Source organism: Papio anubis, chromosome 12, assembly GCF_008728515.1.
Source record: "Papio anubis isolate 15944 chromosome 12, Panubis1.0, whole genome shotgun sequence".
NCBI lineage: Eukaryota > Metazoa > Chordata > Mammalia > Primates > Cercopithecidae > Papio > Papio anubis.
The window spans coordinates 69,715,201-69,736,673 of record NC_044987.1 but is presented as its reverse complement, the minus strand read 5'-3'; the positions used below and the strand labels follow the sequence as shown (position 1 = coordinate 69,736,673).

The 21,473-nt window shown below is 42.1% G+C and overlaps 1 long non-coding RNA gene across 1 annotated transcript in view; it reads right to left on the bottom strand.

Moving 5' to 3' along the window:
• The window catches only part of LOC108581967, a 35,703-nt gene that overhangs the window by 2,239 nt on the left and 11,991 nt on the right, over positions 1–21,473 (bottom strand). Inside the window, exon 2 of the long non-coding RNA XR_001894946.3 lies at positions 9,430–9,865. This is a non-coding gene — a long non-coding RNA (uncharacterized LOC108581967). The remainder of the gene's footprint in view (positions 1–9,429; positions 9,866–21,473) is intronic.

Genomic DNA, 21,473 nt, shown 5'->3' with positions numbered 1-21,473 from the left:
AGGAGCCAAAACAGGGAAGGAGCAACAGCCTCTGAGAGGGAGGAGCTGAGACTCAGAGAAGGAGGAGCCCAGACTCAAACGGGGAGGGGCTGAGACCCAGAGAGGGAGGAGCCGAGACTCAAAGTGGGAGTAGCTGAGACTCAGAGTGGGAGGGGCCGAGTCTAAGCGGGAGAAGCCGAGACTCTGACAGGCTGACAGGGACTGGGGAGAGGCCAGACTTGGAAAGATAGACACCAGAGAGAGGGGACAGAGATGCAGAAAAAGTTTCTTTTGTGTTCTTAATGCTTTTATGGTGTCTTAACTTGCAAAAAAGTTTTCGAGTTTATGTAGTCAAATCTACCAGCCCCTTCTTATTAAGACTTCTCAAGTTTAGAATCTCAAAATGGTTTTCCCACTCCATGATTGAAAAACTGTTCTCAAATGTTGTGTTCTAAAACATTTTAGTTTTGTTCTTTAGTGTTACTTCCGTAATCCATTTGAAAATGTATTTTCATTTGTATATGTGTGAGATAGGAATTCTAATCTAATTATTTTCCAGATAGATATCTAATAACATCATCTGTTATAATATTCACCCTTATTCCCCTCTTTCTGCCCTGTCATTTCAAATACCGTGTTCATTACTTCTCAGTCTTTTGGCTAAGATCAAGTGTGAAATACCATATTCATCATATACTAAACTTCTACATGTTGGTGAATCTGTTTCTGGAGTCTCTATTCTGTTCCACTGAATTATTTGTCTATACTTGTGCCAATCCCACAATGTTTTAACCACTATAGCTTTATGGTATATTTTGATATCTAATAGGGAAAATTCTTCACTATTGTTCTTTTTCAAAATGTTCTTGGCTAGACTTCTGCATTTTTTCTTCCAGATGAACTTAAGAATTTGTGGTCAAGTTGCATAAAAAGTTCAGAACCCACCAAATACTTTGTTTCTAAATGTTATTCCTTTTCTAGTTACTGATCTATTTCTCCTTCTTCCCATCCCACCTCCTTTAAGCAGTACATATGGTCATCAGCAAGGCACTCCCAAAATTCTAAGAAGTAAAAATTTTAAACCCCCACATTATAAATAAAACTAGAACATGCAGAAAGCAATAATCATAGACTATTCTGGGGTCAGGAGTAGTAAGCACAGAACCTAATTGATTCCTTTTAACAAACTTACTTTAAAGAATAAAGAATAAAGAGGCTGGGCACAGTGGCTCACACCTGTAATCCCAGCACTTTGGGAGGCTGAGGTAGGAGGATCACTTGAACCCGGTAGTTAAAGACCAGCCTGGGCAACATAGAGACCCATCTCTACAAAAAAATAAAAATAAAAAAATTACCCAGGCGTGGGGGCACACAACTATAGTCCCAGCAACTTGGGAGACTGAGGTGGGAGGATTGCTTGAGCCCAGGAGGTTGAGACTGCAGTGAGCCATGATCACACCACTGTGCTCCAGTCTGGGTGACAGACTGAGAACTTGTCTCAAAAAAAACAAAACAAAAACAAAAACAAATATATATATATATATATACACACACACACACACATATAAATAAAAAGAAATGACCAATCATAAAGGGTCAAGGATACAAGTATAGAAAAAAAAAAGCGATGAGCTTTTTTAAGCAAAGTCAATTCATGACTGCCTACAATACAGGGATGGGCAAATATGCGACTTGTGCCCTTCTTATATCCCCTCAGCACTATCCATTTCAGACCCACCAGCACAACTTCTAACCACCACATCTGTTTCTCTTGACCTGAGGACTCTCTGGCCACCAAAGCTCGTTCTTCCCATGTACACAGTAGGAAAGATGTGTTGACAAATTAGCCACCCAATCCGCTCCCTGGTCAGGAGTATCACTCAGTCAACGACTTATGAGAGTTGGTGCATAAAGACCCAGATCTTCGGCTGAGAACAGTGGCTCATGCCTGTAATCCCAGCACATTGGGAGGCCAAGGTGGGCAGATCATCTGAGGTCAGGAGTTCAAGACCAGCCTGGCCAACATGGTGAAACCCCATCTCTATTAAAAATACAAAAAGTAGCTTGGTGTGGTGGTGCATGCCTGTAATCCCAGCTACTCGGGAGGCTGAGGCAGGAGAATCGCTTGAACCCGGGAGGCAGAGGTTGCAGTGAGCTGAGATCACCCCACTGGACTCCAGCCTGGGCAACAGAGTGAGACTCTGTTTTAAAGAAAAAAAAATAAAAAGACCCAGATCTCTGGCCCCTAGGTTGGATTAACATGGGGATGCATATTGTACACTGTCTCCCAGAGTCTCCAGTGAGGCCAAGCTTCAGTTATCCACAGTGGTATCTTGTTTGATAACATACCTGTATTGGTTTCCTTCCTTTCCCTGTTTCATTTCACTCTGCTACCACTGTTTCCCGGAACCACTTCCCAATTAAACTGTTTACACTCAAATCCTTGTTTCAGGGTCTGCTTCTGGAGGAACCCAAACAAAGAGGGGCAGTCCCCTGACCCAAGGCCTTAACCTATCCAGCTTCAAAGGTAGGCTTTCCCCCATCCCAGGCATGGGGGAACAGTTGATTAGAACCTGTTGCCATCAAACCCCACCATCAAAACTGTCACCCCTAAATCTGATTCCAAGTTCACCAAGCAATCTTCTGATGATGACCTGGTTTCCCAGATGATTTTCCATTAAAAAAGAGGGGATGCTGACAAGAGGCAGCAAATGCCCAGTCCCCAAGTGGTTTTGCTTCTCATCGCCAACAAATACTTAGCAAGTAGTTTACAAAATAAGCACTTGCAAGCTCAGACAATGAAACCCTATTCTGAGTGATATACAGCCACTCTCAGTGTTGACAAACGTGTGTTTCCAAGCCTACCAAGATGAGAACCAGGCTCTGGGCCAAGGAGACTTTCCAATCTAAAAGCTGATTCATAAAGAGCCTAATGGAAGTCAACCAGCCTCTCCTGCCAGCACCTGACCTGGCCACATACCTTCTTACAGGCTCTGGTAGCAGTGTTCCACCTCTGTTAAGGGAAGCAATAACAGATGGCTTCACAATTTTTCAAACCTCTATGCTCCCTCTTTTATGCTTCCTCCTTTTACTAGAGGAAAATCTGTGCACCCTCTAGTACCTTAGTTCCCAGGGCATTCACAATGCCAGGACCTCCGTTTCCTGTTAGACTTCTCTCTTCTACCTGAGTCATTCTAGACTGCTGGTTATGAGCAAGATAAGCATAACTCTGGATTTTCTGGGACAACCCAGATTCCAAATATGCTGAACTTTAGCCTTAAACCATTAAAATAGCTATGGAATTCTAAGATTTCTGTGTCCAACTAACCTCTCCCATATTGCATTAATGCTGGGAAATAGCCCAAAACAATTTTTGTAAGACAATGTGTTCTCGATGTTGATTTGGTTCTGAAAATGCTGTTATAAAAGATTCCTGAGCTGTGATACACACCCATCCTTGAGCTGTTTCTAATTCAATTACTCAGGCTCTTATATTTAGCCAAAGGTCCTTTATTTGGACCAACTCATTCCTTTATATACATTGGGTATCTTAAAGAATGAAATCTCTTAAATTGGAGCTTCTTACACCAAAGTGAATTTTTTAAGAAAGAAAGAAGAACAAGAGAAAGACAAGCCAGTGTTCCCAGAACACCAGTGGCCCAGGGGCCCCACTGAGATGGGGGAGATTCTGGTGGCTGATGGGGAGCTGTCCACTAGGGAGGTGCTGACAATTTCCTGGCGTTTAGATGGGGACCGTCCTCAAGAGTTGTGAAAGAGTCCACTCCATACCCCTACTACCACCACATTCCCCAGAAAAAAAAAAAAAAAAGTAAAATATTGTGAGGGTTTATGTAAACATAGGCCATGCCCCCAAGTTGGAGTGGGAAAGACAAGAATTGGCCCCGAGAGTTTTCTGAATCTTCTCCACTTCGCTCAAATACAGATACAATATCTGCGAGGACTCCTTTACTCTGATTCTAAACATTCTGTGTGATGGATGCTATAGATGCCTCCAGGGAGGTCTTGAAGTCCCTACAGATGCTAATTATGGCAGATCCAATAGGAAAAACAAGACTAGCTGCTGAAGAGGGGGAGGTTGCAGTCCCAATCCCCCTCCCATGCCCTAACATTGCCTTCCTTCTCCCTTTCTGTGCTGAGAATAAGGAGCTGAAGCCCTACCACCTTTCCTTACTCATAGGACTTGGGAGAAAATACTGAATGCCTTTGAAGGGACAACTGATTGCGTTTGCTGTGTGTGGCAGGCTGGCTGACTCTGAACAAGCCACTCTTCCCCTCTAGGCTTGCTCTCCTCCTATGTAAGATGAGAAATGCCTGGACTCACAACCCTTTTGCTGTCTCACCGTCCTCTGGCTGTCTTTCCTCCTCTCCTCAGCTGTATGTTTCCCTGCCAGGGTATCCACAGCCTCCTTGCAAAGAATTTCCACCACTCAAGTTCCCCAGCACTAAGGACCCCCGAGCTCTGGAAGCAAAAGCCTCGGGAACAATCATGGGTATTGGGATATCAGATGAACCTGAAAGCCTTGGTTCTGGAGTATATAGGGTGAGGGAGAGTAGGAAAAGCAAGGAAATCCCCAATTGTTTGGGGGAAATTCAGGAGCACTGTCTCCCTCTGTTTTTTTTAAGATAATACTTTATTTTTATAAACATGATACATGCTTATTATAAAAAAAATCAAACAATATTGTAGAACACAAAGAAAATATTTAAAAATCTTCAATATCCCACCACCACCAAATAACCATGGCTGACACAAGTGAGCATTGTTGCAGATGTCACTCTCCTTATGTGTACAGAGAGAAGGATGGATAGGTAACTAAGAAGGAAGAGTGAATGGATGTATGGATAGTTGAATATAAAAAGTGGTTTAGAAAGAGATCATACCAGCCGGGCGCGGTGGCTCAAGCCTGTAATCTCAGCACTTTGGGAGGCCAAGACGGGCAGATCACGAGGTCAGGAGATCGAGACCATCCTGGCTAACACGGTGAAACACCGTCTCTACTAAAAAATACAAAAAACTAGCCAGGCAAGTGGCTGAGGCCTGTGAGATCCCAGCTACTCGGGAGGCTGAGGCAGGAGGTAAAGTAAACTCAGGGCCGGAGCTTGCAGTGAGCTGAGATCCGGCCACTGCAAAGTCGAGCAACAAGACTCCGTCTCAAAAAAAGGAATGCCACCCTTACGTGTTTAATAAAAGGTATAAAATTTAATTTTCAGCATGGTTGAGGAGAACAAAGATGTTAATAAAAATTAATGGGTTGCATTAACTTATTATTCTCCACAAGAGATATTTTTATTTTTATTTTTTTGAGACAGGGTCTCACTCTGCCACCCAGGCTGGTGTGCTGTGGTGCAATTACAGCTCACTGCAGCCTCGACTTCCCTGGCTCCAACAATCCTCCCACCTCAGCCTCCCAAGTAGTGGGGACCACAGACATGTGCCACCACACCTGGCTAATTTTTGTATTTTTGGTAGAGACTGGGTTTTGCCATGTTGTCCAGGCTGGTCTCAAACTAGTGAGTTCAAGCAATCCGCCTGCCTTGGCATCCCAAAGTGCTGGGATTACAGACATCAGCCATTGCACCTGGCCTAAAGGAGATAGTATTTCTCAAGGATGTTGTACCTCTAAGGTTAAGAAAATATGTTATGAAAAATATTCAGAGACTGGAATAAACTTTTTTACATGCTTCAATTTTAGGCAATATCAATTGACTGACTGCTACAAAAGTTAAGGAAATTACCATTCTTACACTTCCCCTTCCTCCCTTCCCCCACTTCCCAAATATTATGAGTAATACTGTTCTTTCTTTCTGTTTTTACCTCTTAATATGAGTCATTGTCAGTGCATGTGATCAAGATGAAATGGTGAATGTCATGGAGAAATGTGATAACATGGATGTCTATATTTATAGACATGAAATAATATCAAAAAAATAATAATAATTTTATTTGGCTACATAATTATAATAATGTCAATGATTTATGTGGACCACTGACCTTATGCACCTAATTACTATGCATCTAATAATTGTGTGTGATTATCTTCAAAGGTCAGATCAGAAAAATAATAATAAAATCAAATGAGCAGACAAACTGGATTATCACTGAGGCTTTTGTAATGCTATGACTTTTGAAATCTATCTTCTTAGAGATCCCCTGGAGGGATCTGTATATGAGCTCTGTGGAAGCTTTTCCTGTCACACAGCAGAGACAGACTTGATAATAATAGCAACAATTGGCCGGGCGCTGTGGCTCAGGCCTGTAATCCCAGCACTTTGGGAGGCCAAGGTCAGGAGTTTGAAACAAGCCTGGCCAACATAGTGAAACTCCGTCTCTACTAAAAATACAAAAATTAGCCGGGCGTGGTGGCTTGCACCTGTAGTCCCAGCTACTCAGGAGGCTGAAGCAAGAGAATTGCTTAAACCCGGGAAGCGGAGGTTGCAGTGAGCCAAGATCGCGCCACTGCACTCCAGCCTGGGGGACAAAGTGAGACTTTGTCACCAAAAATAATAATAACAATAATAATAGCAACAATTTCTAACATTGCCACTCACTGTCTGCCAGGCACAGGCTTAACTACTTTACATATATTGGCTTATTTAATCTCCCAACATCTCAATAAAGATGTACTATATTCTTAATTTAAAAGTGAGGAAACTGAGGCAGAGTGATTAAGTAACATTTGAGGTCCCACACTAGTGAGTTATAAACCTCAAATAGTCACAGTAAGTAGCAGAGGTGGAATTTGAACACTGTTTCCTTGACCTCAATAACTCACCAAGCCATGTGCCCTTGGGTTAATCACTCATTCTCTCTGGGCCATCCTGTCTTCCATAAGTTAGGTACTAATAAGGACTTCCCTGCCTGTCACCCAGGGCTTCATTGAGGATCAAGTAAGCAGTGCTTGGGAAAGGGCTTTGAAAAGCAGCATTATTATCTTCTTTTCCTCCAGTCCTCACTACAGCATGCGACCAGTGGCCTTGGTCAGGGCTCAGGCAGGAATTAGCCTCTGCTGATGAGAAAAACATTACCATGAGACCACGAAAACAAAACAGTCCTCCTGCCAGAAGACAGTGAGATGGGGTGGGCAGGGAATTCCGATGGCCACAAACACTTAACCAAGTTCGTGTTCAGGGTGAGTTACAGCGAGACACTTCATTTATAAGGTTTGTTGTCAAACGACGATTTCACAGTAGAAGTCATTGCATGGAGAGAATATCAAGACAGCCATTGGCTATTGTCTCCACTCTTTGGGCCAGCTCTCTTTTCTCAGGTTCTCAACACTTGTTCTCCCCTGAAGCAGACACCCTTTGGCTGGCTGAGCTACCAACCTGCCTCTCTGGATGCGATACCTGAAAAGTGAGGGCCAGAAAAAATGCCTTTTTAAAACTCAGCCAGTGTAAAGAAGAACACCAGGCCAGGATTAGGAGCCCTGGGGGCTCTGGGAGACAGAAAATCTGATTTCTGGCCCTGACTCAAAACCATGACCTCGGGCAAGTCCCTTTTCTTCTCAGGGGTTTTGTTTTCCCATCTGTAATACAAGGACTTCCTGGATGCTCTCTCAAGGCCCTTCTACCTCTGCCCTCATGCTGACTATTCCAGGGAGAGGTGCAGTGCGGATATGACTGGCTGTGACTTATCTGGGAGATTTCCAGAAAGAGAGCAATCAAGCAAGAATCCAGAGACCACAGAATAAGACCAACTGCAGTTTCAGAACCCACAGCCAACAATGCAAAGTTTCAAAGCCACAGCAGTTGGTTTGTAGGGCAAAAAGAAGATAGTACTGTCTAGAGGAGCATCTGGGAATGTGTTTTTTAACAAATGTTGCTGGGATCCTCTATTGTATGCAAGGCACGGGGAGAAGGGGAGGGAAAGAGAAGCTATGGAAGCTCCCAAGACGAATAAGACATGGTGTCAGCCCTCATAGACTATAAACTAGGGTAAAAGACTGTTGTATACTAAGCTAAGAGGAATGAAAAGGGTATAGGATAGGGCTGTCTGCACTCGCCATGGGATGCAACAGGAGCCACTTTTAAGTCCTGTGCTAGGTATGGCAGGGTCAAAGGTCAAAGAGAGGGTCCTCTCCAGTCTAGAAGTAGGAAAGCTGGCTAGGCTGAAGGGATACTCTTAAATACTATCCCAGAACCTTGAAAAAGAGGAGCGAGCTCTAAAGGTCTGGGAATCAGTTGTCACTCCAGTTTCATACCTTTAAGTCAAGCCCTGTTTCTCTAAAGGTCTTCCATTTCTCCATGAGCAAATACAAGAGCCACAGCTTCCCTCCCCACTGCCCCACTCCCAGCATCTGAGGCCTCATTCCTTTCAAAAGAAGCCAAGATTTCCAAACTTGTTCCCAGACTTGTCACCTTGTCACTGGCAGGGCTTTTCTCTGAGAGATGGGTCAGGGTCCTGTCTCCCAGCGAGCCTGCAGCTAAGTCTGGTCAAGAGAAGCGAGGCTGGATCTTCCCATTAAATAATCAGAATCATGGTGCTGTTTCTGCCTTGCTGGCTTTCTGTGCGCTGCTTCTGGTCTAACATGTAGCCCAAACAGATAGGCACAAGAGACAGCTCATCCAGGACATACACTCAGTCCAGGAATGATGACTAGAATGCCAGCAGGTCCATTCATTCAGACCTCCCTCCTGAACAAAAGCTTCTATGATTCAGGACTTTGTAAAGATGACAAAAGGATCATTTGAATGACTTAAATCTCCCTATGATATTAACCATGTAATACTGTTTGTGAATTATACATACATATAGATACACATGCATGCATGCATAAACATACATATACATACACATCCATGCATATATGTATATATACATGTATATACATTTATATGCGTTATGTATACATGTGTGTATGTATATACATGTACATACACATATACACAGATGTGTGTATATATAGCCTATACATATATACACATACGTCTGTGTGTGTACGTATGCACGTATACACATATACAGTGACTTTGAATAAAGTACAGTCATGGCCTAGGGGCCTGGGGTTAACTGCCAATCCCCCTCACCAGAAGGAAACTGGCTACAGGTAGAGTTTCTGTGATGGCCTTTTATGGTCTACCTCTGCCTGATCAGATTGTACATCTGCTCCCCCATTTCTCCATCTTGATGATCTATGTCCCACACAGACCCGCACTTCCTTGACAGGTCCCATTTACCAACTGATAAATATGGAAAATTATCAGTAATTGATCTGATCTATATCTGTGCAGGCTATAGATCATCACTTCTGCCACAATTAAAAATAAAAATAAAAAAGGAGATGGTCTCCTTTTTTATTTTTATTTTTAATTGTGGCAAAAAAACACATGCACAATGGAAAATTTACTATGTTAACCATTCTTAAGTGTACAGTTTATAGTGTTAAGTATGTTCACATTGTTGTTCTCCGTCTCCCCTTTAGCACTTACCTAAAAGCCTTGAAGCAACACAGTCTTCGTTTGTTATGGTTAGATTGCTTCCAGAAATTTGACTCCTCTTTGCTCCTGCACAGATCTGTGTAGAGCTGAAGTTCAGGAAGTTCATACTTGACCTCAAATGCACTCTGCTAATGGCTATTATAAATTATCTTCACATTTTGCTGACTCTGTGGATAAAAGCAGGTCAGCTTCCTGCAGCCAAGAGTCTTGGGCCAGGCAGTGGCATGGGATCCCTTCCAGGGAATCAGTCTCAAAGAGGAGTGGATCTACTTGTGTTCACAACACAAGAACTGGACTCTTTGCATCAGATGGGGACATCAGAGGACTGTGCCTTTCAGGGTGGTAGGCACCCACCTGTGTGGCCCCAGCTTTGACCTTTGGAGGAGGCACTTGGAAGAAGCAAGTTATGTAATGTCAGGTTCCTCATCTGAAAAATGGGAATAATATTCACCTTATAGATTATTTCAAAGCTTGAAAAAGATGATGCTTAAGATGATTTTCAAGTAGTAAATAGTTTAAAACAGTCATATGGTAAGTGCTTTTTCCCCAAGTTTAATTTTTCAAATTCATTTCTATCTTGTAGTATACTATACTTCATAATATGTCCACTCTTTGAACTTCTAGTTACTTAATTGACAAATAAAAGTGTATATATTTGTGTAACATGTACAACATGATGTTTGATAATGAATACACTGTGGAATGACTAAAAATTAACATAACAATTATCTCACATACAAAGAGACTTCAAAAAGTTTATGAAAAATGTGTCTTACGAAAAAACTACGCATGGATTTAAATTTTTTTCTGCACCAACATAAACTCACACTAACTTGTTATAATATGTATGAACAGAATCTAGTTTGAGGCACTAAGGAGGATAAGACATGAGTTTGAAAAGAGCCTCTATCAGAGCAACATGAATTCTGCTAAAATTGAAGAACAAACATCAAACTTATGGTGAAGCTTGGGTGGAAGAATGATAAAATCACTGATGCTTTATGAAAGTTGATAGGGACAATGCCCAAAAGAAACCAGCAGTTTGCAAACAGATGCCTCATTTTAAGAAGGGATGAGACAATGTTGAAGACGAAGCCTGCAGTGACAGACCATCCACATCAATTTGTGAGGAAAAAAATCATACCAATTGTGCCCTAATTGAAGAGGACTGACAATTACCAGCACAAAAAAATAACCAACACCATAGACATCTCAATTGGTTCTGCTTACACAATTCTGGCAGAAAAATTAAAGTTGAGAAAACTTTCCACTCAGTGGATGCCAAAACTATTGCACCCAGATCAGCTGCAGACAAGAGCAGAGCTTTCCATTGAAAGTTTAAATAAGTAGGATCAAGGCCCTAAAGCATTTCTTTGAAGAATCGTAATGGGAGATGAGGGGTGGCTTTACCAGTACGATCCTAAAGACAAAGCACAATCAAAGCAATGGCTACCAAGGGGTGGCAATGGTCTACTCACAGCAAAAGCAGACAGGTCAAAAGCAAAGGTCGCGGCAACAATTTTTTGGGCTGCTCAAGGCATTTTGCTTGTTGACATTCTGAAGGGCCAAAGAATGATAACATCTGCTAAGTATGAAAGTGTTTTGAGAAAGTTAGTCAAAATTTTAGTGGAAAAATGTCCGGGAAATCTTCAACATAGAGTCCTTCTCCACCATGACAATGCTCCTACTCATTCTTCTCATCAAACAAGGGCAATTTTGACAGTGTTTTGGTGGGAAATCATTAGGCATCCATCTTACACTCCTGATTTGGCTCCTTCTGACTTCTTTTTTGTTTCCTACTCTTAAAAGATCTTTAAAAGGTACCCATTTTTCTTCAAATAATAATGTAAAAAAGACTGAATTGACATGGCTAAGTTCCCAGGACCCCTTGGTTCTTTAGGAATGGACTAAGTGGTTGCTATCATCAGTTACAACAAGGTCTTGATCTTGATGGAGCTTATAGTGAGAAATCACGTTTATATTATGTATTTTAATTTTTTAATTCCATTTTTCCATGAACTTTTTGAAGTCTCATACTTATCATTTTTTTCTTGTGAGAACATTTAAAATCTACTCTCGTAGCAATTTTCAAGTATGTAATACATCGTCATTAACTACAGTCACAAGGTTGATATTGAATTTGTTCTCTGTGTCTAATCTTATATCCTTTGAACAACATCTCCCAATCTCCCTACCCCAATGGTAAGTGCTTAATAAGTAGATAAATAATATTTGTTGTTATTATTGGACCCCAAATTTTCCCAATCCCTGCAAGCCTGCAAGCATGAGTGAAGATGCTTTAACAGTAATAGATCTGATTTCCCCAACGAATGCTCCCCTTTAATAACTTAGGCTTTCACTTTTGTGGAGTGTGTCTCACAGAAGTTATTTTTGCCCATGAGCAAATCTCTCTCTGGGGCATCTGCTGTCCCATAGGTTCCTAGTTTCAGATACTGCTCTTTGCACTCAGCACCACCAGAGATGTGTGGAACCTTCTCGGTATCATGTAGGCTCTCTCCCTGTGTGTCACACCCAGCAAAAGTATCCTAAAGAACTGTGGATGGTGCACCAGTGTTTTGCATTATTTGTAAAATGGCTTGAGTTTTTACTTAGAACTCCCTGTTTAGCACAAGACAGGCCTGAGTGAGTCTTTTGAGTCGGGATCAAGAGAGATTTCTAAGGGATAGACAACAATCTGTATTAGTATTTCTCACCCCCTCCTCCCCTGGGTTGGAGTGCTCTCAGCAACCATACACAAAGACATATGGGAAGCCTGACCCTTCAGGTCACCAGCCATGGTGGCCAAATCTGTCCCAGATCAAGGGACACAACCTATCCTAAGCAGAGATCTAGCATTGTTATTCTACTGGGTTTTGACATCCCAAACACAATCTCCCAAACACCTGCCCCCTATTAGTTATTTATTGCTGCATAATAAATGACTCTACACTTCGTAGCTTTTGTTATGAGGTCAGGAACCTGGGAGTGGCTTAGCAGGATGGTTCTAGTTCAGGGCTTCTCCTGGGGTTGCCATCAATGAGTCAGCTACGGCTGCAGGCATCTGAAGCTCAACTGGCAGGCGGCTTTAGTTCTTTGCCACATGAGCCTCTCCACAGCTTATGACATGGCTTCCCCAGAGCAAATTATCCAAGACAGGGTGACTGAGACAGAAACTACAATCATTTATAACCTAATCTGGGAAGTCACATACCATCACTTTGCCATAGTCTACTGATCACACAGACTTACACTGGTACCAGGTGGGAGGGGACTATCCAAAAGTGTGAATATCATGAGGTGGAGATCACTGGGAGCTGCCTTGGTAGCTGCCACCATACGCCCTCTGCCCTCTCCAGCTCCAGCCTCTACAATCTTGCCTGAAAGGAGCCCATCTTTCTTCAAAGTCAAAGGGGGGAGTTTAGAGGCCCTGAGGATAGAACTAAGCAATGGCAAAGTAGCACTGGGACCCAGGGATATGTGTGTAAAAGATAAGAACCAGGAAAAGAAAGAGCAGGACATAAGAGGACAGAAGTAAATCAAAGGGCACAGAGCTTTGAAGGAAAAAAAAGAAAAAAGAAAAAGCAATACTGTGGGACAGTAAAAGCTGAAAATAGACAGAAGACCTTGATCCTCAGGGAGGTATATTGACAGAGGTCAGTGCTTTATAACAGCAGAGGTGCTTTCCCTCTTGTGCTACCTGTCCATGGTTGGGACTTCACTCTGCACCTCACTTGGGAGCCCAGGCTGATAAAGCAGCCATCATTTGAACATCACTGCATGTGGGTGGAAAGAGCGCTCTGGAGGGTCTTGTATTGGCAATGAAATATGCTCTGGCCCAGAAATGATTCACGCCCCTTCCATTCACAACCCTTTGGCCACAGAGGGTCACCAAGGAGCCAAAAAGTGCAATCCTATCATATTCCTGGAAGAAGGGAAAACTAGAAATATTTGGCAACAGCACTCATGACTCCTCCGGGTCTAAGAGAAGAACAAACTTTTCAGAGAGAAAGGTATAGAAGGGACTACTGGGGACTAGACTAGAGTCTTGCAAATGAGGCTTTTCCAGAGCTGTGCTCTACAAGGTCCTCTGCCTGTGATCCCACCCCCACCTTGGGCTCAGCTCATCCTTTGCTGCCTCACAGAGCAGGCCAAAGGAGCAAGCATCTTTTGAGGCCTCTGTCTCAGGCCTGGGTCATTCCCCGACCTTCACCTTACACTGTTTTCCTCCCTCACCAAGCCCATTGATCCAGGGCAGGATGCCCAGACACCAGGTCACATGTTGCAAAGCAAGACCCAAGCCATGGGATCTGTGGGGGCAGCCCTCAACTCACTTCCCAGAGATGCATATACCTCTAGCCCTAATCTGACCACCTGACCATGGTTCTTGGTAGATAGAGCTGGGCCAAGCTCCCATCAACCTGAGAGGTCCCTGGAGAAGTAAAGCCCTTTCTTGCCTAAACCCATTCTCTCTCTTTTGACCAGAAGCCCAACTCCTAAGAATCTCAAGTTCTCACCCATACTAGCTGGCCCAGCCTACCCAACCAGGCCAAATATCTCATCTTCCTAACAGGCTTTTCAGAGAAAGATCTGGAGGTGGCTATAAGACAACACATGGTAGCAGTCTGGCTTGTCTCTCTGCAGACTCCATGTGACCTCACACTTTTGTTCATAGTCTTACATCCAACAACTGCTTAGGTTAGTGCTGATTTAGTTATTGGCCATTCTTAAGGACTCCATTGGCTCACTCACAGATCAGGAATATCCATGGTTCATCAGCAGGGCCAATGCCACCTGACCCCAACCTCTTACCCCCATCCCCTAAGCCATCCCTAAAAAGTATGCAGTGTAAGTGAAATCAGCATGTTTTCCATACAAAACAAGACTTCTAGCTTCCCCTTCCACTGCAATGCCTCCTAACCCCTCCAACATAGAAATGCTGGAGCTGGCAGGGTGTGGTGGCTCACACCTATAATCCCAACATTTTGGGAGGCCGAGGTGGGTGGATCACCTGAGGTCAGGAGTTCAAGACCAGCCTGGCCAACATGGTGAAACCCCATCTCTACTAAAAATACAAAAATTAGCCAGGCATGGTAGCATGTGTCTGTAATCCCAGCCACTCAGGAGGCTGAAACAGGAGAATCACTTGAACTCAGGAAGCAGAGGTTGCAGTGAGCAGAGATCATGCCACTGCACTCCAGTCTGGGCAACAGAGCAAGACCCGGTCTCAAGAAAATAACATAAAAATGAAAGAAATGCTGGAGCCAATAGCACCTCTCACGCTAGGGCACTCAGAGATCAACTCTTGGGGTGGGTTTGGGGGGATGTCCACCAAAACTTAGGACATTCATCACACAAACTTTGACATTAAATTCATTCTCAGGGACCAATCTCATCCAGTTCTTGACTGAAAATAGTTACCATGGCTGTGCTGCTACAGGAGGCAGAGAAAAACCTCTGAAGGGGCAGCCAGGAACTCTTCACGGAGTAGGTCATACTTTAACTTGGGCCTTGACAGTTGGGAAGATTCTCAGTCAAGGATGCTGAGAAGGTTAGTCTGAGTGCAGAGAGAACAGCATATACAAAGAGGTGAAAATTTAGCTGACTAATACTGTATGTGTAACAGAGTAGTGGAGATAAGGCTGGAAAGACAGTTCATAAACTGACCCCAACCTCAAGAGAGCCTTGAATATCAGTGAAGAAGTTACCCTGATTCTCAAGAGAGACACAGAACAATCAGGATAAAGAATAATCTTAACTAATGTATTAGTCCATTTTCATACTGCTATGAAGAAGTACCTGAGACTGGGTAATTTATAAAGAAAAAGAGATTTAATGGACTCACAGTTCCACATGGCAGGGAAGGCCTCACAATCACGGCAAAAGGTGAAGGAGGAGCAAAGGCACGTCTTACATGGTGGCAGGCAAGAGAGTGTGTGCAGGGGAACCACTCTTTATAAAACCATCAAATCTTGTGAGACGTATTCACTATCATGAGAATGGCACAGAAAAAACCTGTCCCCGTGATTCAAGTACCTCCCACCAGGTTCCTCCCACAACACATGGGGATTATGGGAACTACAATTCAAGATGAGATTTGGGTGGGGACAGAGTCAAACCATATCAACTAACATCTATAGAATAGTTACTAGGTTGAGCATTAGGCCAAGTGCTTTATATGCATTATTATCTCACAACAGCTTAATAAGTATATCTATTATTTTTCTGTTTTAAAGATGATAAAACTTGGCTCAGAGATGCTGAGTTACTTGCCTGAAATCACAGAGCTAGTAAGTGGCACGCCCAGAATTCAAACCCAAATCTGCCTGATTCTAGAACCACTAGGTGATATTAAATAGTGATGAACAGCATACTTACAAAAGTGCCTCTCCATGGCCTTGGTCTTGGATGGCATCAGGGGGATGGCAAGGAAGGTGTCAGCCTAAAGCCAGACAATTCCATGCACAGCTCAAGCATCCCTATCTGGTGTCATTCACAGTTGACAGCTGAACAGAAAGGCTGGACATATATGTTGTCTCAGTTAGCAGGGAAGGACAGGAAAGAAGCACACTGGGCAAAGGTCCAGACTGAATGTGATCCCTTCCCCACTCCGGACTTTGCAGAGCTGTCCTGCCCGGCTGCACCAAGCCTTCTCAGAGTTGTCCTTTGGCAGAAATGTAATTCATGTTCCCCACTGAGGGCAGAGTCCAGGCTTTGGGTCTATTCTGGCACCCCTTTTCTTCAGAGGCAGCCAAAACAACCCATTGCCTCATTGCAGCACCCCCTTCAAACCAGTCACTTTGGAGAACTTCCAAGGGCTTCGAGACATCTGTGAACACTGGATCTGTTGAACAGAGTCCCACTCTCAATGCTTCTGCCTGTGGGAAGTCACGACAAGGACAGATGTTGTGGCTAGAGGGCAGCAGAGAGCTAGAGGCAGAAGCCCAAGGAGGAGCTAAAGATCACAGCTGGGAGAGCTCTTGGAGGAAGTAGGGGGATGGGGGGCACATGGAGAACCTCCATCTGCCAAGGAAATCCCCTCCCTTGAGTTCACACAGAGGCCAGTTCAGGTTGAGCCATAGATGCTAGGGGATCACATTGGGAAGCCAGACCAGAGGAGAAACAGAGAGATGCCAGAGACAACACCACCAAGAGTCAAGAAGAGAGCTGGGAATAAGCTGGAGGTCACCAGAGGTCCTGGAGCAGGTCTGAACACAGGCCAGCCTTGTTCTCCCCAGGCCAGGAGAGCAGAGAAGAATTTGGGCAAAAAAGCAAAGAAGAAAAGCTGCCCAGTTCATTTTACGAGGTTATCATAACCCTGATAGCAAAACCTGTCAAGAACAACACATACACACACATAAAGAAAAAACAGACCAGTCTCACTTTTGAATGGGGACAGAAAAACATCTGGAAAAAAATTAGCAAATTGAATTAAATCTCATCAAAAAATCATCCATGATAGTCAAGGAGGGTTTAACAATGTTAAGGATGGTTTGACATTAGGAAATGTATTAAAATTATACAGTTCATCCTTAAGAAAATAAATCACCCAAACCTATATTCTGAAAAGCACTTGATGAAGTTCCACATCCATTTCTGGTGGGTTTTATTTTTAACTTTTAAATTTCTAAGAAGAGCAGAAAAATCCCTTAACATAATGAGTGGTGGCAATATCTTACTTAAAATTGAAATACTACAGATTGTTCCATTACAATCAGTAACCAAAAAAGAATCATCAATGTTGTTATTATTATTTAATATTGTTCTAGCAGTTAAGGTCAATGCAATAAAGGAAGGACTAAAACAAAAACCAGATGTGTCAAGAAGACAAAATTATCATTACTTATCAGTGCTATACCTTGGTTATAAAAGCTGTATTTTAAAATTCCAAGGCAACTTCCGGAAATAAAATAATAGTAAACAAGAACTTAAAAATCACTAATAAAAGTAATGTGAATAAAACAATAGGCAATGTAAGTTGTTTACCACGTAGAATGTTAATGGTCAAAAAGTTTGAAAACAATGTTGATAAGGGTTTGGGTAAACAGGTACCCTCAAACGTTGCTGATGGTATTTTGTATAGGGGGACAAAAACGTTTCTTCTCTATACTCTCATAATGTTTCTGGCCACTAAATGTGTGTGAGCTTTTCCCATACCAACCAATTCTCCAATTCTCTGTAGGCACCAACTGGGTATCCTACAATTTAACTCAATTCTGACACTAACTTTCCTGAGTTACTGCAGACCCCACAGATTAAGGGCTCAGTGCCATAGGACTGCCCCCAACTTCAGACACCAAGTAGGTCCCCAGGTTACCAAATTGAGGGTTGTCACAACCCCCTCCCCAGGTTTGATAATTTGCTACGATGACTCAGAACTCATGGAAACACTTACGTTTACCAGTTTATTATATAATAAAGGATCTGATAAGGATACAGACGGACAGCCAGAGGAAGAGGTACATAGGGCAAGGTCCAAAAGCAGGACAGGCATAGGAGCTTCTGTCCCTGTGGAGTTGGGGTGAACCACCCTCCCATCACGCGGATGTGTTCACCCACCCAGAAGTTCTCCAAACCCTGTACTTCAGGGACTTTTATGGAGGCTTCATCACGTAGGCATGATTCATTATTAACTCAATCTCCAGCCCCTCTCCCCTTCCCTGAGGATGGGGTGGGGTGGGGCTGAAAGTTCCAAGCGTCTAATCATGGCTTGGTCTTCCTCGAGAACAGCCCCCACCTAAGAGCCCACTAAGAGTCATTTTATTAGAACAAAGATGCTCCTGGTACCCTTTCACTTCAGAAATTACAAGGATTTTAGGAGCTCTGTGTCAGGAACCAGGATCAGAGACCAATAAAAACATATATGTATTTCTTATTGTTTCACAGTATTATATATTGGTACAGCCTCTATGGAGAGCAATTTGGCAATATTTAAAAATTATAAATGCACTTGCTTTTTAGACTAGCAGTTCCTCTTTAGGAATTAATCTGACAGATATTCCTGTATCTATGTTAAAAAGTGTATGTACAAAATTATTTTTTATTTATTGTCATGACATAAGAAAATGGAAATGACCTAAATAACCATCAACAGAAAATTGTTCAATAAATTGTGGTATTCATTCATTGGTATACTATGCGGTTGTAAAGAAGAATGAGGAAGATTTTTATATATTAAAATGGAATGAGCTCTAAGATATAAAGTTAAGTGAAAAAGCAACATACATAAGACCATGCACAGTTTGCTAGCATTTGTATATATACATTTGAAATACAGGAAAAATCATATTTACTAGTTTATGTATAAAATATCTGTGGATGGATATACAAGAAACTAGTAACGTTTATTCAATATGTATACCGTATTCTATAATTTGAGTTTAAAACTAAGTATATATATTACCTGTTATTAAATATATTTAATTTTAAGAAAGAACGGGGGAAAACGTTCACAAAAGTATGGGACATCCTTTGCTTTGCCAGACAGAAAATATATTTTAAAACTACTATTATTAAACACTATGCAACTATAATACTGGCAGAAGTACTGACACAACATGTAAATTGGTAACTTAAAAGACAAAGGAAAAATGAGAAATTAATGGAGAAATATCAAGTTATTCCCTCACCAAATGATATTGTAAAAAACACCACTTTGGCAAAAAATTATATTCCTACGCTAGCCCCATACACCCAAATTAATTTCAGATTATTTAAAATCTTAAATGTACAAAATAGAACTATATAAAAACTAGGTGAAATATATGTAAGTAGTTAACTGATCTTTAGATGTTGATGATTTTCTGTTTCAAATGTTAAGTCTGCCTTCCATTCCTGGAATAAACCCCACTAGGTCATGATATATTTTCTTTTTCAGATATTATTGGTTTTAATTTGCCAAAGTATTACCATTGGTTTTAATCTGCTACCTCTATTCATGAGAGATGTTGGTCTTCAGTTTTGTTTGTGGTATCAAGATAATGCTAATCTCCTAAAACAAGTTGGGTGGTGTTTCTCCTCTATTTTGATTGAGTTTATGTGCAGGTGTTTATTCCTGGGCTGCGATAATAATAAATAAGGTTACCGTTAAACATAAAGTTGTTCATAATATTCGCTGACGGGTTGGTGTATCTCGAGATCTATCGCGATCCTGTTCTTCATTCTCGAAATGCCAGTAATTTCTCTTCTCTTCTCTCTTTGAAAGGTAAAGAGTTATTGACTTTTTCAGAACAGCTTTTGAGGGACATTGCTCTCATTGTTATTCTCTATTTCATTGAGTTTTCCGCCATTTCCTTGATTCTTTTTTTTTGAATGAGGATCTCGGGCTGGGTCACCGGTGGCATGATCCAGTTCCATCGTCGCTCAGCCTCCCAAGTAGCAGACTACGAAGCCAGCCACCGCTTCAACCTAAGTTTTTGTATTTTTAGTAGAGGCAGGGTTTCACCATGTTAGCCAGGATAGTCTCGATCTCCTGACCTCGTGATCCACCACGCCTCGGCCTCCCAAAGTGCTGGGATTACAGGCTTGAGCCACCGCGCCCGGCCTCCTTACATTCTTAATTGTTTATACATCGACTTATTTTGTGTTCAATTGCTCTTTTTCTAGTTTTTGTTTTAAGGTGGAAGATTAGATCATTGATTTTTTTTTTAGACCTTTTTTTCTCTAATACAAACATTTAATGCTCAGATTTATCTGAAAGTACTGCTTCAGCTTCATACCACCAATTCTGTGTGTGGTGGGTAAGGGCGGTTGTTGTTTTGTTTTGTTTTGTTTTAGACAGAGTCTCGCTCTGTCATCCAGGCTAGAGTCCAGTGGCATGATCTTGGCTCACTGCAACCTCCGCCTCCCAGGTTCAAACAATTCTCATGCCTCAGCCTCCCTAGTAGCTGGGATACAGGCATGGGCCACCACACCCAGCTAATTTTTGTATTTTTAGCAGAGATGTGGTTTACTATGTTGGCTAGTCTGGTCTGGAGCTCCTGGCCTCAAGTGATCCACCCACCTCAGCCTCCCAAAGTGCTGGGATTATAGGCGAGAGCCACCGTGCTTGGCCCATACCACCAATTCTAATTTGTTGTGTTTTCATTTTCATTCACTCCAAAATATAATTTCCCTTCTTTGACCTATGAGTTATTTAGAAGAATGTCATTTAATTTCCAAATATTTGTGAATTTTCCAGTTATGTTTTTGTTGTTGATTTCTAATTTAATTTTATTTTTAAACAGAGAACCTACTCAGCTTAATTTCAGTTCTTTTCATTTTATTGAGACTTGTTTTATGGCCCAGAATGTGTTTTATCTTGTTCAATGTTCCACATGCACTTGAAAAGAATGTGTGTTCTGTCATCACTGGTTGTTAACATTCTACCTACCAAATAGATCAGTGGGTAGATAATGTTCTAGCCTTCTTTATTCTTTTTTTTTTTTTTTTTTTTTGAGACGGAGTCTCGCTCAGTCGCCGAGGCTGGAGTGCAGTGGCGCAATCTCGGCTCACTGCAAGCTCCGCCTCCCGGGTTCACGCCATTCTCCTGCCTCAGCCTCCCAAGTAGCTGGGACTACAGGCGCCCGCCACCACGCCCGGCTAATGTTTTGTATTTTTAGTAGAGATGGGGTTTCACCGTGTTAGCCAGGATGGTCTCGATTTCCTGACCTCGTGATCCGCCTGCCTCGGCCTCCCAAAGTGCTGGGATTACAGGCGTGAGCCACCGCGCCCGGCCTCCTTCTTTATTCTTACTGATTATCTGTCTCTTTTACCAATTACTAAGAATACAGTGCTCATATCTCCAATCATAAATGTGAATTATTTCCATTTCTCCTTTCATTTTTGTTAGTTTTTATTCATTTTTTTCTTTTTTCTTTAGTTTTGTCTAATTGCAATTCGTATATTTTGAAGCTCTGTTATTGGGTATATATATATATACTTAAAATCTTCTGATTAATTGATATTTTCATCATTAGAAAATGTCCCTCATTATCCTTGGTAATATTTCTTGTCCTGAAGTCTACTTTGTTTAATATTAATATAGCCACTGCACTTTT